The sequence below is a fragment of the Oryzias latipes genome, chromosome 23 (assembly GCF_053564925.1).
Source record: "Oryzias latipes strain Hd-rR chromosome 23, Olatipes_Hd-rR_3.1".
Lineage (NCBI taxonomy): Eukaryota > Metazoa > Chordata > Actinopteri > Beloniformes > Adrianichthyidae > Oryzias > Oryzias latipes.
Window position 1 is genome coordinate 20,732,948 of NC_136259.1, and position 12,969 is coordinate 20,745,916.

The 12,969-nt window shown below is 37.8% G+C and overlaps 1 protein-coding gene across 12 annotated transcripts in view; it reads right to left on the reverse strand.

The window, feature by feature from the left end:
* The window catches only part of magi2a (membrane associated guanylate kinase, WW and PDZ domain containing 2a), a 246,757-nt gene that overhangs the window by 212,295 nt on the left and 21,493 nt on the right, over positions 1–12,969 (reverse strand). The gene's annotated exons all lie outside the window — the stretch shown is intronic.

The following is a 12,969-nucleotide window of genomic DNA, read 5'->3' on the forward strand; positions in this document are numbered from 1 at the left end:
AAAAACTTTCAAATAAAAAAATACAAAAAACTGATGACAAGATGAGAAAAAAGTTTTAAGAGATTCTAAATGAGACACTTAACAAAAACAAAGAAGTTTATGCCAAAGATAGGAACTGGTGACAGAAAAAAAATGGTAGTGCCTGAACAAGTTTTGGACCACACAAATAGGGTTGTGCATCTGTCATTTTGTTTCATTGTTTTTGTTCCAGTTACATTCTTTACATTCCTTTAACTGTTCCTCCCTCTGACTGAACAGAAGAGTGAGCGGGGACAAGGCATTCCTCCAGGAGAAGTGCTCTTTTCATAGATACTTCTGGAACTGCTGCTTGAGGACGGACATGGGAAGTTTGTGAGACGTTACAACAGGGATGGGTAAACTACGACCCACGGGCTGGATGCGGCCCGCCTCCATTTTTGGTCCGGTCCACTGAGCAATATCAGAGACCCATGTTTTTTATTTTTATCTGGCCACATGATCAAGAATTTCGCAGATCACGGTTATTTTTAGAACGTAACTCCTGCAATAAACGAGGGAACTCTGTACTGGTGAAAAGGTAACGCAGATATATGCGTAGCTGCAGAAGAAGACATAGAAATGTGCTTTTTTCATTATTACTGGATGAGAAACAGACGTGCAGGACACAGTTGCTCTGTTTTAGCGCAAAACGTGAGACGTGTGATGAGCTGCAGCCTTCAAAGTCTCAGCGGGAAAATGACGGCAGACGATCCACTATTTATTGTGTTTTCTTTTTAATGTATCAGTATTTTTTTTCTGACTTTTTGTCTTTGAAAATCACAGGTAGAGTTATTTGGTCATTTTTTTATTTCATAGATAGTGTTATTTATTTTATTAAAAAGATCATGAATTAATAAAACTTTATTATAGGCCTTTACAATAAGAGAAAGATAAAAGAAGTTATTGTGGCCCTCACAAGAAAAAGTTTGGGGACTTCACTCTAGCATCCATGTGGTGCTGAAAGATTTGTTGTTTTTCATCCTTCCCATCATTCCAACACAACATAAACGCAGCATTTGTACACGAGGTACATCAAGCCATTGGTGCAATTGGCTATAAAATGAGAACAAAAGTTTAACCTAAAAACTCTAAAATGTTCTGTTTTAAATATAAAATTCAATCCAAATGTCATCCAGATTCCATGTTCTATCATTCTCACTCCATGCATCTTCTCCTGGTCCGGCCCTTCTATCCAATTTTAGAACCCAATGTGTCCCACGAGTCAAAATAAGTTCCCACCCCTGCGTTACAATGAAGTGAAGTTGATGACCACATGAAAACACACATCTAACAGGAAGCATGAACTAACGCAAGGACTTTTTTTCAAACATTGAACTTGCATCTCAACAGACAACAGGATTAATATGATGCTAACTAAATAGCAAAATGTTCTTCCTGTTGACTTTTAGAAACAATAGATCCAGGAGAAAATTCATATTTTTAATAATAGTACACATCTTGTATTGAGAACCCTGGAAGTTGTAACTAGAGCTTTGACGGTGTGGGATTTTTGATCACCATGGTGATGAAGCAGCTGGTGTTGGGGCGTCGCGGTTAAACCCCCCCCCAGTAACAACTAACTATCTAACTAATGGACAAATTATATAGGTGTTGTAGAATGAGTATGTGTGTCAGCGCACTGCGTGTGAAAGAGGAAGGAGCGCATGCACCACAAGAGTGAGTGAGAGCTCACCCCTAGTTGTAACAAGCATCACCTTGGACTGACCAGTTCTCTGTTGTGTAGTCCAGGCAGGTGGAAAGTCAGATAAATGATAAATTCTTCTCCTTTCTCACAGTTTTGGCAAACATCTCAACATGCTTTGGGTCTAAATGTTATAACAGCAACAAACATGGGTTTCTTCAGGCCCAGCTGTTGGACAGGACAAGTTGAAAAAAAACAAAAAAAACAACAACAAAAAAAAAAAACACGGGTTTCTTTAAGAAATGCTTTCCAGCTGCACAGTGATTGTGTTGGAATGTCTTGGGTAGAGCCCTGTATATCAGTTTGACCCCATTAGCCGTTTGGGTTGGAGCTGTCCAGCCCATAAGCCGAGCCTGAATGCCCCCTCACTTTATACAGACTGTAAAGAAGGCTGTTAGTGGAATAAAGGGGCCAAAACCTGAAAAATAAATGATGAGCTGCTTATTTTTCAGAGATTTACTGACATTCTAGATATATTTGTAAAGCCGACATGGTTGTAACTACAACAAAATATGACTATTTTACCCTAAAACACCGGAGCTTCAGCTACAATGTTGAAGTTTTTGAACTACCATACTTTTGTAACTGTTTATGTAGATAACGTACTTCCAGCGGATTCTGAAGCAGCAGGGTTTGCGCAATAAGAATCAGCTGATTTTGACGCGTAGAAAAGCGGCTTTGCACCGACATGCAACGACCTACGTTAGTAAATATCGGTGCAAAGCTGCTTTTCTCCACAGCAGAATTTGTAGGAATTATGTTGACCGAGTGAAAGATGGAAGAGTCTCCAGTGTAAAAAGGGTTAAGTCATCCTAAAAAAAAAAAAAAACCTGACCAACATCTGTCAATATTTTGTGCATTTTAATGCCCTTTCCTGACATATTTTTTTTTTAAATCTTGACAAATACTTTAAATCTTCAAATAGAATTAGACTAAATATTTTTTAATGTTAGAAACGAGGAACTTTTTTTTCTTCAGGTTAAATTCTATTTCCAAAGCAGCACCACCGAGTCTCTCACAACTGTTCACACCAAGTAACCTGTTTAACTTTTGCTGGCAGCAGATGATGCCAATTATTTCCAGAAATGACAGATACGGGGCTAATTAAGACTTCTGCTTAAAATCAAGATGTAAGTTCCTTTCCCCAAAAATCTCTACTAGAACTCTTAAAATTAATTTAGTGGGTAAATTGACAGGATTTGTAAGGAATGCAAAAAAAAGAAATTAACTACAGGAAATATCTACTAATAATGTCCTCCTAATGATAGATTATACTGTCATGAATAGATTGTTCCTCGTGAAAACTTCACTCAAATTTATGTTCAACATGAAAGAGTTTGCTGAAATATTTGTTAATAAAGCCCAAATGTTCTTCTTAAACCTCAATTCTATCATGCTCCACTAAAATCAAGTTTTAGAAGTATCTCCCTTACTTCTGTTAGTTTTTTTAAAATTGGCAAATAAAAAGCAAAATGTTTCTGTCTTTCCCAAACCATCTCTTGATTGGAGTTTTAGTCCAGTTCTGAAACAAAGCAAGTCTTCTGACAACCAGTGAATATTTCATTTTACACTAATCTTTTTTTTTTTTTTTTAGGATTATAATATATGTGTTGTTTTAGTGAACGTTTCTTCCTGCTACAGATTTGAAAAAAGGCCAATCAGTTCCACAGCTTATCAGTATTGTATGATTTTAGTTGGCCACCATTTTTTTTATTTAGACTGAAGCGTGAATGAACTGGGGCAATTATTTCTGATGCCATCTATTGTGTGATTCACCTTTTGTGGTCTAATGAATTTCTTTAAAGGAATTTGACATATTTTTGTGTGGTTTTTAACAGCGTACTGTATGCTGCGTCCTGATTGGCTGTATTCCAATAAATACGCTGCGTGATGTGTCTCAAGTACAGAAAGTGTTCAGTTTGCCATTTTACATAAATCTTTGATCACAAGCAGATCTTTTTTTATTCCACAAAACAAAATGTATTTTTCTACAAAAGGTTTAGTGCGTTTAAACAAGAGGAAAGTGGGAAAATGTTCATGTCTGTCACCGAAAGTGTATAAAGTGGGTAGTAGGGGTTTTTTCTACATATTTTCTACATTGCATCATTTTATCATTCTTTTTATCATGGTGTGTGTATATGTGTGTGTGTGTGTGTGGAGGGGGGGGGGGGGGGTCAGCATTGTGCAAGTTTTAAACAAAACATTTGTTTTTTCTTGTCCTTTTGCTTTTAAATTTGATTATATTTTTATACAAAGCACTATAAGTGACCTGTGTTGTAAAAGTGCTATATAAATAAGGCTTGATTTGATTTGATTTCACAGCCTTAAAAAATCTTTAAAGACTGCAAAAATTAAATAAATAATGATTACTACTTTGTCTATCGCGGGTCATTTTTATTTTATAACTCCCATAGTAAACGAGTATTATGAAAGCCAATAGTTAAATGTAAAGTAAGTTAAGTACATTGTCTAAAGTTTAATTAACCAATCTCAACAATGCTTCAACAATGATAGACTAGGCATGACAAAGGACAAGGTTGCTTCATCCACACCAGCTGCATCGACTCGCGTTCAAGAGTCCCAACCCTATTAAATAGTCCACGCAAACGCAAGTAGACATTCCACATCTAGGATGCTTGTGATCGCCTATCGCTGCGCTGGTTTTTTGTCCGGTCGTAGGCTCTACGTACAAATTGGGCCTTCATTGATCGTGTGATGAAAGTTCAAGCGGTTGAACTTTCGCTTAATGAACGCTTAATTGCGGCAACGCAGCACTGTGACCAAGCGGGGACTTGGACTTGAAAGTAACTTGCATGTAGCGTACTTTTAAAAACATGGAAATATCAACCGTCGTAAACTGGAACTGCGTTTTGTGCCTTGCTGGATTAATATGACACCAAGACAAATATTTAGAAACATAGCTGTGAAAATAAAAACCCCTGGAGCAAGATTTGCAGGATTTTCACATCAAGTTTCATTCCACTGTAAGTAGCGGACAAGTGCTAGTAAACAGTGAAAACACGAAAGAAGAGGAATCTCACTTCCTGCGTGTTCAGTGTGAACACCACCGGCTGGATGCTCCGTTCATGAAACTGCGTTAGGCACTACACTTGGCCGGTGTGAATGTAGCAATATTAGTGATTAATATTGCGATGACGATATAACATGAGATACAAGAATGAATTTGATTAGTTAAATACTTAAAACTGCCATGAGTATTTTAGCACATTTAAGGGAACCATTTATTGCAATTTTCGCCGTCTTATGCGATATGCGTATTGCACAGCTTGATATCGCGATAACGATAAATTTGCGATATGTTGTGTAGGCCTACATGTGAGTTTTATTAAGTTCAACCACCTTCCACACAGAAACACAACACTAATTATGCACAAATTGATGTTCAAATCAAAACAAAGTTAAGGAAACACATGACAAGCAGCACCAATTATTACCAGAGTTTATGAAGTGACAAATAAGTGCTAAAATCTCAGAATTATGATTTGATCAACAAGTAAATTTGCATGCTTGAAGTAATATGTGATGACAGAGGTCAATTCTGTTAACCTCCGACATTTCAATAAAAAGCCAAAATTACATTTTTGAGAACCAGACTATCTCAGTGGCTTTCCACACACGCCATCATTGACTTAACAGAAGAAGACACATTCAGCGTGCCACCATTAGAAAGACAGAAGCAGGTGCAGGAGAGCAGGCCCAATTAGTTCTGAAATTCCAGAAGAAGGGGATGTCAAAGACCAGCGAAACTATACTACTTGTTAAACTGCCTGAATTTAAGTGACATGTTTTTTCTTTTTTTGTGACAGAATCATTAACGGTGCTTATTTATGCAATTCCTAAAGGTAATGGCTGTAAAATACTTGGAGACGCACCAAAGATCCTTCATTATAGTGTGATTTCAGACCTGAATGGGAAGTCGTAAAACAGCGAACCGATGCCAAACTAAACGATCAGAACAAATAATTATTCTTGGCACAATTTCCATTTACTGGCAATCAGGTGTGTGGGTGTAAGCTCAGTGGTGCACAGCGTTTGAGATCTATTTACATTTACATGGTTTTTCACTGCTGAAAACTATTTGTTCAAAGTCCTATTCTGGCTTGTAGCTGACGCTGCAGAATGGACGGCCACTGCAGAGCAAACAACTTCACTTAGAGGATCCAATTAAGTCCTTGGCTTAAAGGACAAGTAAAAAAAAATAAAATAAACTTGGCTTTCTGCCAAAAGCTTAACTTCTCTATTTAAAACTGTAAGTTTGTAACATAAGGATCAAAAAGCGAAACACTTTAGATAAAGAGTTCTTATGCGTAATCCAGAACTGCTTCCACTCTTCTGTTCTTTCGCTTTGATATTTACTTTAACTGATTCATTTTATTTTTCTTTAATTAACTACCATTTTTCACAAAACCGGCAGATGGCTAGATCCAAATGCAGCAGGCTCATCTTTTAGCTCAGCTAAAAGTCCAAAAAGCTAAATCAGAGTCAGGCAGGCAGGGGTCGATAACGAGAATGGGAGCATCAGAGAAACAAGTATAGTCAGGATCCAGGCGAGAGTTGGGGCAGGCGGCAGGCAAACGGAGTCAGAGACAAAACAGGGTCAGGAGACAGAAGATCAGGTCTGGAAATAACACTCGGTAATGAAGGCAGAGTGGCACAAACTATACTTTGCACTGAGTGAGGCTCAGTGCAGTGCTCAAGTATACTGTGAGTCATTTGTAAATGAAAGTCAGGTGTGTGGCATCCAGAAACTGTGCACTGGGGTTGCTGGGAGATGAAGTGCATTCAGTACTCTGGAGACGGTTCCCGTCAGTGAACAGAGGGGGAGACAGAGTTCCGACACCATTCTACAAGTCACACTCATTCATTATTTAACCATCTGGAACATGTTGTGGCCCCGACATCCTTGAGTTACAAACTCAAGGGATGTCCTGAAAATGGAACATACAATTGTCATGCATGTGGTAAGTATATTGTGAAGTATTCTGAAGGCTAATGTAAGTTGCACGCCATTATGATGTACAAGTGACTGTGTTGTACGCTGCCCTTCTGCTCTGTTAACAACTCTAGTTGTTCGCAAATGTACGAGTACTTCACTCTTACTTAAGCCTAGGTGTTGTTTAAGTGTTTACTACAACCTGTTGCTTTCAGCATGCCAGTAGAAAAATTGTGCATGACTATTTTTGCTCTACGGTCTCAGAGCGGTTTACAGCCTTGATATTTGAAATCATGCCTATAGACTCCTGTTTAAGACATCAAACAAAACGTAGCACCCTCTGTTGTTTTCTGCAAGGACGGGTTGTAAATCAAAATGCTGATGAGATAAAAGTCAGTGTCACTGATTGTTGGTGCTGCTTTTAGTCAAACTTAACAAGATTTTGAGTCAATGACTTTAGGGGTTTTAGGTTGTTTTTACAGTAAACAACCCAAGGCGCAGAGTAAGCATACTATCCTTGTCATCAATACTTTATATGTTTATTACAGACTGGAGAAGCTTCAAAAAGACTTCTTTAAAGTGGAAGAAAGTTTAATATTAATAGGGAATATTTTTACTGGAGTTTATTGGGCCAGAACACTGAGCTCTTGGTTTTAATCTAATATCCGTTAAGAAAAATGATCAATAATCAATATTAATTTTGATAAATGTCCAATCTAATCATTTACAGCAAAGATTTCCTAACATATTTCTTTTAGTTAATTTTTGAAGTAAAAAATCATTTAAACATGTTAATATTTGATATTCATATTATAGAAAGAAACTGTCTTAAAAGTATTAAGCTTTTTTTCTTAGAGACCAAATAAGCTTCATATGTCCGAAAGATTAAGAAACCCTTATTCTTTAATGGTTTTACAGCCCAAAAATCTAAATGTTTTTTTTTTTTAAATCAATAGTCTTTCAAACAGCAAAACAACAATCCTCCACTCTGCACGGGGTCGTGCACCAACCGGTTGGAGACACCTACATACCAACTGGAGCAGCAGGGTGGGGGTAAGGAAGTGAAGTGAGTGTGTATGAAAGCAGAAGAGATTAAGTGGAAAAATTGGTGTAGAGATAGAAAGGAAGCAGTTCTCATTAAGCATGCCTAATTAAAATAACAACGGATGCTTTCATGTCAGGATGATAAATACTCACTCTTAACCATCTCAGTAGAGGTTCAACTGGAAGAGAATAAAAAAAAAAAATCCTACTGTCTGCAGCAACAACTTAAAGGGGTCATAGTGGTTAATCGTTGGGTTGGAGGAGCAGCTGGAGAAGGCCGTGGTTTCATCTTCTGGACTAAAGCCAGCAACATCTTTAGTTCAGATACAAAGTGTCTGAGTTTGGGATTTTTAAGATGTTTTTAAATTAAATCAAATTTTAGAGCAGGTGTACAAAGGAGGAGAACATCATGTCAGGCTACATAAGAATATAAAGTGGTGTAATTTAGAGGAACATAAATCAAAGGACGTGAATACTAGCTTTGAAATATTCCCTTAAACACATAAGTTAGAATAACACTTTTCCCAAAAACTAACTGACTATCTGTTAAAAGATTAAAAAAAAAAAAATCCAAGTTTATTTTCCAAACCAAGATGGTAAATTCCAATTAAAAGCTTGAAATGTTACAAAGATAAGTTTTTAAAAAAAATCAGATATTTAAATGTAGAAAGTACAATGACTTCAAGTTAGAAAAAATTCAAACTAAGTTTTAACAAAATTACTAAGAAAAAAAATGTTGTTACAAATTAGTTAGACAATTTATTGCTTTTTGATGTTTTTTTGTCAGTGAAATTACATTTCAGAAATGTTAAAGATCTACACGCAACCAGGTGAGGAAATGTATTGTTAGTCTGTTTAAGAAAAGAAAGCCTTACAGATTTGTCACAACAGAGAAAGTAATTGGTGTAAATTAAGCCGGTATTCACAAACTGTCTTAGTAAAATGTAAACAAGAATCTCAAACAACACATAAGAAAAAGAACAAATAAATAGCTAATTATGAGTTCTGAAGATTGAATGATCAAAACATTTCATTAATGCCTAAAACTCCCAAAAAGGCAACGGCATCAACAGCAACTTCAACATAGTTTCCCTATATTCTAAAACAACCACGGCTTATATTTCCATTCTGGGAGTCGGCTTTAACAGAAGGAGGATAACGTGCAATACGTTCTTTTCATTTCCTCGCTCTCATTAAAGTCTGTTTCCTCGCCTCCTGACTTTATCACTGAAGGAACAAAAGAAGCAGCTGAATGAAAAAAAAAACATGAGGGAGTCAGAGGAGGGGATATTAATCAAGGTGGAGAGCAAACAGCAGGGCAGGAGTGAGAGGAGGGAAGGAGTGGGGCATTTCTGCTAATTGTTGCTGGACGTCAGGCGGTGCTTCAATTCCAACTTCGGAAATTCTGCTTCAGTTCAGCAGCAAGCGTGACGTCCGCAGACTACCATGACCTTTACTGTAATTACTGCATGCGGTGTGGTAAATACCTGCAACCGTAAAGAGCTGCAGAAATGAAAGAGACGCCCAGCGGCTGCTCCTTCCCTCTGGACCTCTGTGGTGTTCAGAAAGCACAACAACATGGCTCTGTCGCCTTGGGGCAACAGGAACTTGTGGGGTAGACATCTGTGAGGAGGCACATGCATCTGTCTGCAGCACGTTCTCTAGTTTCTGCTACAAGGCAACAAACGGAAAGACATGAGATGCTGATGCATGAGAGTGCTGCAGAGTGGAGTCCAAGAGGTTTTTCATGGGCCAAGGCTGTTGGTGGTTACGTAGATGGCGATCCAATTCAATTCAAGATCAACGATTGAAAGATCAAACCAGGATACTACCGCATTTTTCGGACTATAAGTCGCTCTGGAGTACAAGTCGCAGCAGCCGAAAAAAATGCATATTAAATTAGAAAATATTATAAACAAGTTGCAGTTTGGGGATAAATGTATTTTTAATAAAATACAGATACAAAAACGGACATTTCATCTTAAAAGGCAAAACATAAAAACGGAATAGATAACGCTGCACTATTCTAACCATATTTAGCTTCATGAAACATAGGAAGAATCTAGTTTATTAGTGCAACCTTTAAGCAATTATTCAGATAACCATATCATAAAGCAGTGTTTTTTCCAACCTTTTTTGAGCCACGGCACACTTTAACCTTGACCAAAATCCCGCGGCACACCAGCAAAAAAAAAAAAAAAAGGAAACTCATAGTCTGTATTGATCTACATGCATTTTTGTGATAATTATTGTGGCAGAAAAAGCTGGAAGTTGCAGCCGTTTTTTCTAAAAGATGTAATGAAAGTTAAGTTACAAGATTTAAAAACTGATGTGTGTTCGTTGTGGTTTCAAGACGTTTAACAAGAAAGACTCATTGTGCACTGAGACGCTGTCACTTTAACCCAATGCATCATGGGAGATATAGGCAAGACAGACTCGCGTCTCTGAGCTTCATTGTTTTGTTCAATTGTTCCACGGTCTGATACCAGATGCTGTGGAAAGCTACACCGCTAAAGACGAGCTTAAGCTTATACTTTTGTTGGAACTGAGAGACTTTATGAGCGAAATCGGAACAAGGAAGTAAAGACTTTAACCACTTCTGATTGGTCAGACTGATGACATGTGATTAAGCCAGCAAGAATGATTGGTGGAGACAGGTAAAGGGGCGGGACTTTGCCCCAAACAGCTGAAGCTACGGCTAAATCGCGGTACCGTCTTTCTTGTCAAAATGTCTTTAATAGAATCAAATAAACAGAAAGAAAAAAAAAAGTATTTTACAATCTTTCATATTCCTAACTACTCAGTGTTTTATCAGGGCTGATATCCTGGAGATGGTAAATGTTTTTAGATCGTTGAATGAGGGAAATTTCCCACGGCAAACCTGACCATCTCCCACAGAACGCTAGTGTGCCGCGGCACACTGGTTGAAAAACACTGTCATAAAGAACATGCCAACTAGCCAACTAAACTAACAAATCAAACTAACAAATCACTATATATGTTGACTTCTTTATCGTCTGTGTCTCTTTGGAACAAATCCGCCGAGCCCGGCGTAAGACTGAGCAGAGCTTCTTCAGCTGTGTTGCTGTCAGTAGCAAATACTGATATACACCTCTGCAGCGCCCTCTAGCAGTTGATATTTGTTTTTAAAAGTCACATATAATTCGTAACTGAGCTTAAGTCTTACTGCCAACCAAACAATAACAAAAAAGATAAGAAAAACTGGACTCATCCTCTGAATAGTTCAGTATTTTTTTTTAAACTTGTCCTGTCCAACAGCTGGGCAAACAGATGAGAGCTGAGGGCATCTTGTGTTGGACATATTTCCCTTTAACAACAGGGGTTATGAATCTTCAGACAAACCAGAGGTATGTCTGAATAAACCCCTTTTGTAATCGAGAACAAACTTTATTCATCTTAGTCATATTTAAAAATCGTTTGTGTTGGACCGGACAGAAAAGGAAAGGAGGGAAGAAGAGAGAGGGATGTTAGAGAGAGGGGGGGGATAGGAGTGTGATACTAGAAGGGGGGGGGGTGTAAAACCATGAAGGTTCAAGTGTGCGTGTCGTTTCAGAAACAAAAGAGCCTCTGGACAGAATAAGATCACAGCTCTTATTGCCGCGCTATTGTGAGACACCAGAGGCCTTAGTCATCAAGCTGTTTGCCGAGGCTAAAGCACTTTCTACCTCCCATGGAACATAACCGACACAATCAGATGTGGATAAAAATATCTGCAGCTGATCTGCGACTGATGCATTTATGAATTCACAATGAGCAGTCTTCAAAAGGATTTCAGTAAATGTGCCTGAAATAACCAAGAGAAACTCTTGACGACCAAAGGTTTGAAGGAGAACTTAATCTTATGTCTTCTTATTTCAAGTCAGAGTCAGAAGAGGTAATTATTGCATTTTCAGGAATCTTTAAGGTAATTGTTTTTAACCATTAAACCTCAAGAATGTCTATTAAAAAAAAATCTGGCAGAATTTCAAAACGCTGTAGATTGTAGCTATGACAACTGCATCATGTAAGTTATACATTTGACATAAATTAACGTATTTATCAACTAAAATTGGTTAAAAAAATAGCAAGAAATTTAGAAAAATGGAAGTCTTCTTCTAGATTCCGATAGTGACATTTTGATAAAAGAAGAGATAATAACTATGTTCCTATTATTGCAAAGCTCATAATGACAATGGCTTTCTATAGACTTCAAAAGAAACTCAACGATCTTGAATGTGTTCATTCGTTTTCAGTTATTGTTTATGCACCTTATGTGTGACTCACTTTGAATAAGTATCTACCAGGTGACTTGAAGTAAATGCAAAGATGCATAGAGTTCAGTTGTCATATGCATGAAGTATAAAGAAGATTTTGGATGAACAGTTGTGTTTCTTTGTGTGTTGACGGATGTTCATTTTGCATTCGAGTCGTCGAGGACCGACCAGTTACCCTTCTCTTCAGTCGTGCTTTAAAACATATGCAACATTGGTTGTGACTTGAAAATGCGTGATCCAATCCCTAAGATTTGGAAAAGGTTACACGAAATACATATTTGTCCTTGTGCATGAGTTCTGAACATAAAAAAATGCCTGTCATAAACTTGTTAAAAGATTAGCAATAAAAAGTATTTTTCTCCGCATTGGTTTACAAAGTGCTTCTTGTCTACACATCTGTTCATGCTAAATCACCCACTGGAAGTAATTAAGGGTTCAAAGCCTTAACCAAGAAGGCTTTAACATGACTGGAGAAACTGGGAATCAAACCAACGGCACAGCGAGATGACTGCTCAACCTCCTGACCAACAGCCGACCAGAGCAACAGCAGCGATCTCAGACCTGACAGCAAGCAAGATTAATAACCCCTCTTGTTAAAGTAAAATATGTCCAACACAAGAGGCCGTCAGCTCTCATCTGCCTGCCCAGCTGTTGGAGAGGACAAGTAAAAAAAAAAAAAAAAAAAAAGACCTAACAGCAAGTAACTAAAGCCAGACGAGTGAACATTCAACTCATTTACCAAAAAATAAACCAAAACACTGACGCTTAACAAAAAATCAAAATGTCAACTAGAAAACATTGAAGATTCAGCAACAGGAAAATGTATCGACAGACGCTGAGGAATAATCCGTGAGATTATCCTTGCGGCTGGGTAGCTCGGTTGGTAAGGTGGGATGCTACCATGCAGGAAACCAGGGTTCGATTCCCGGAGGGGAATGAGCAATGGTACTAGGGGCAATTACCATATCAATGGCGAG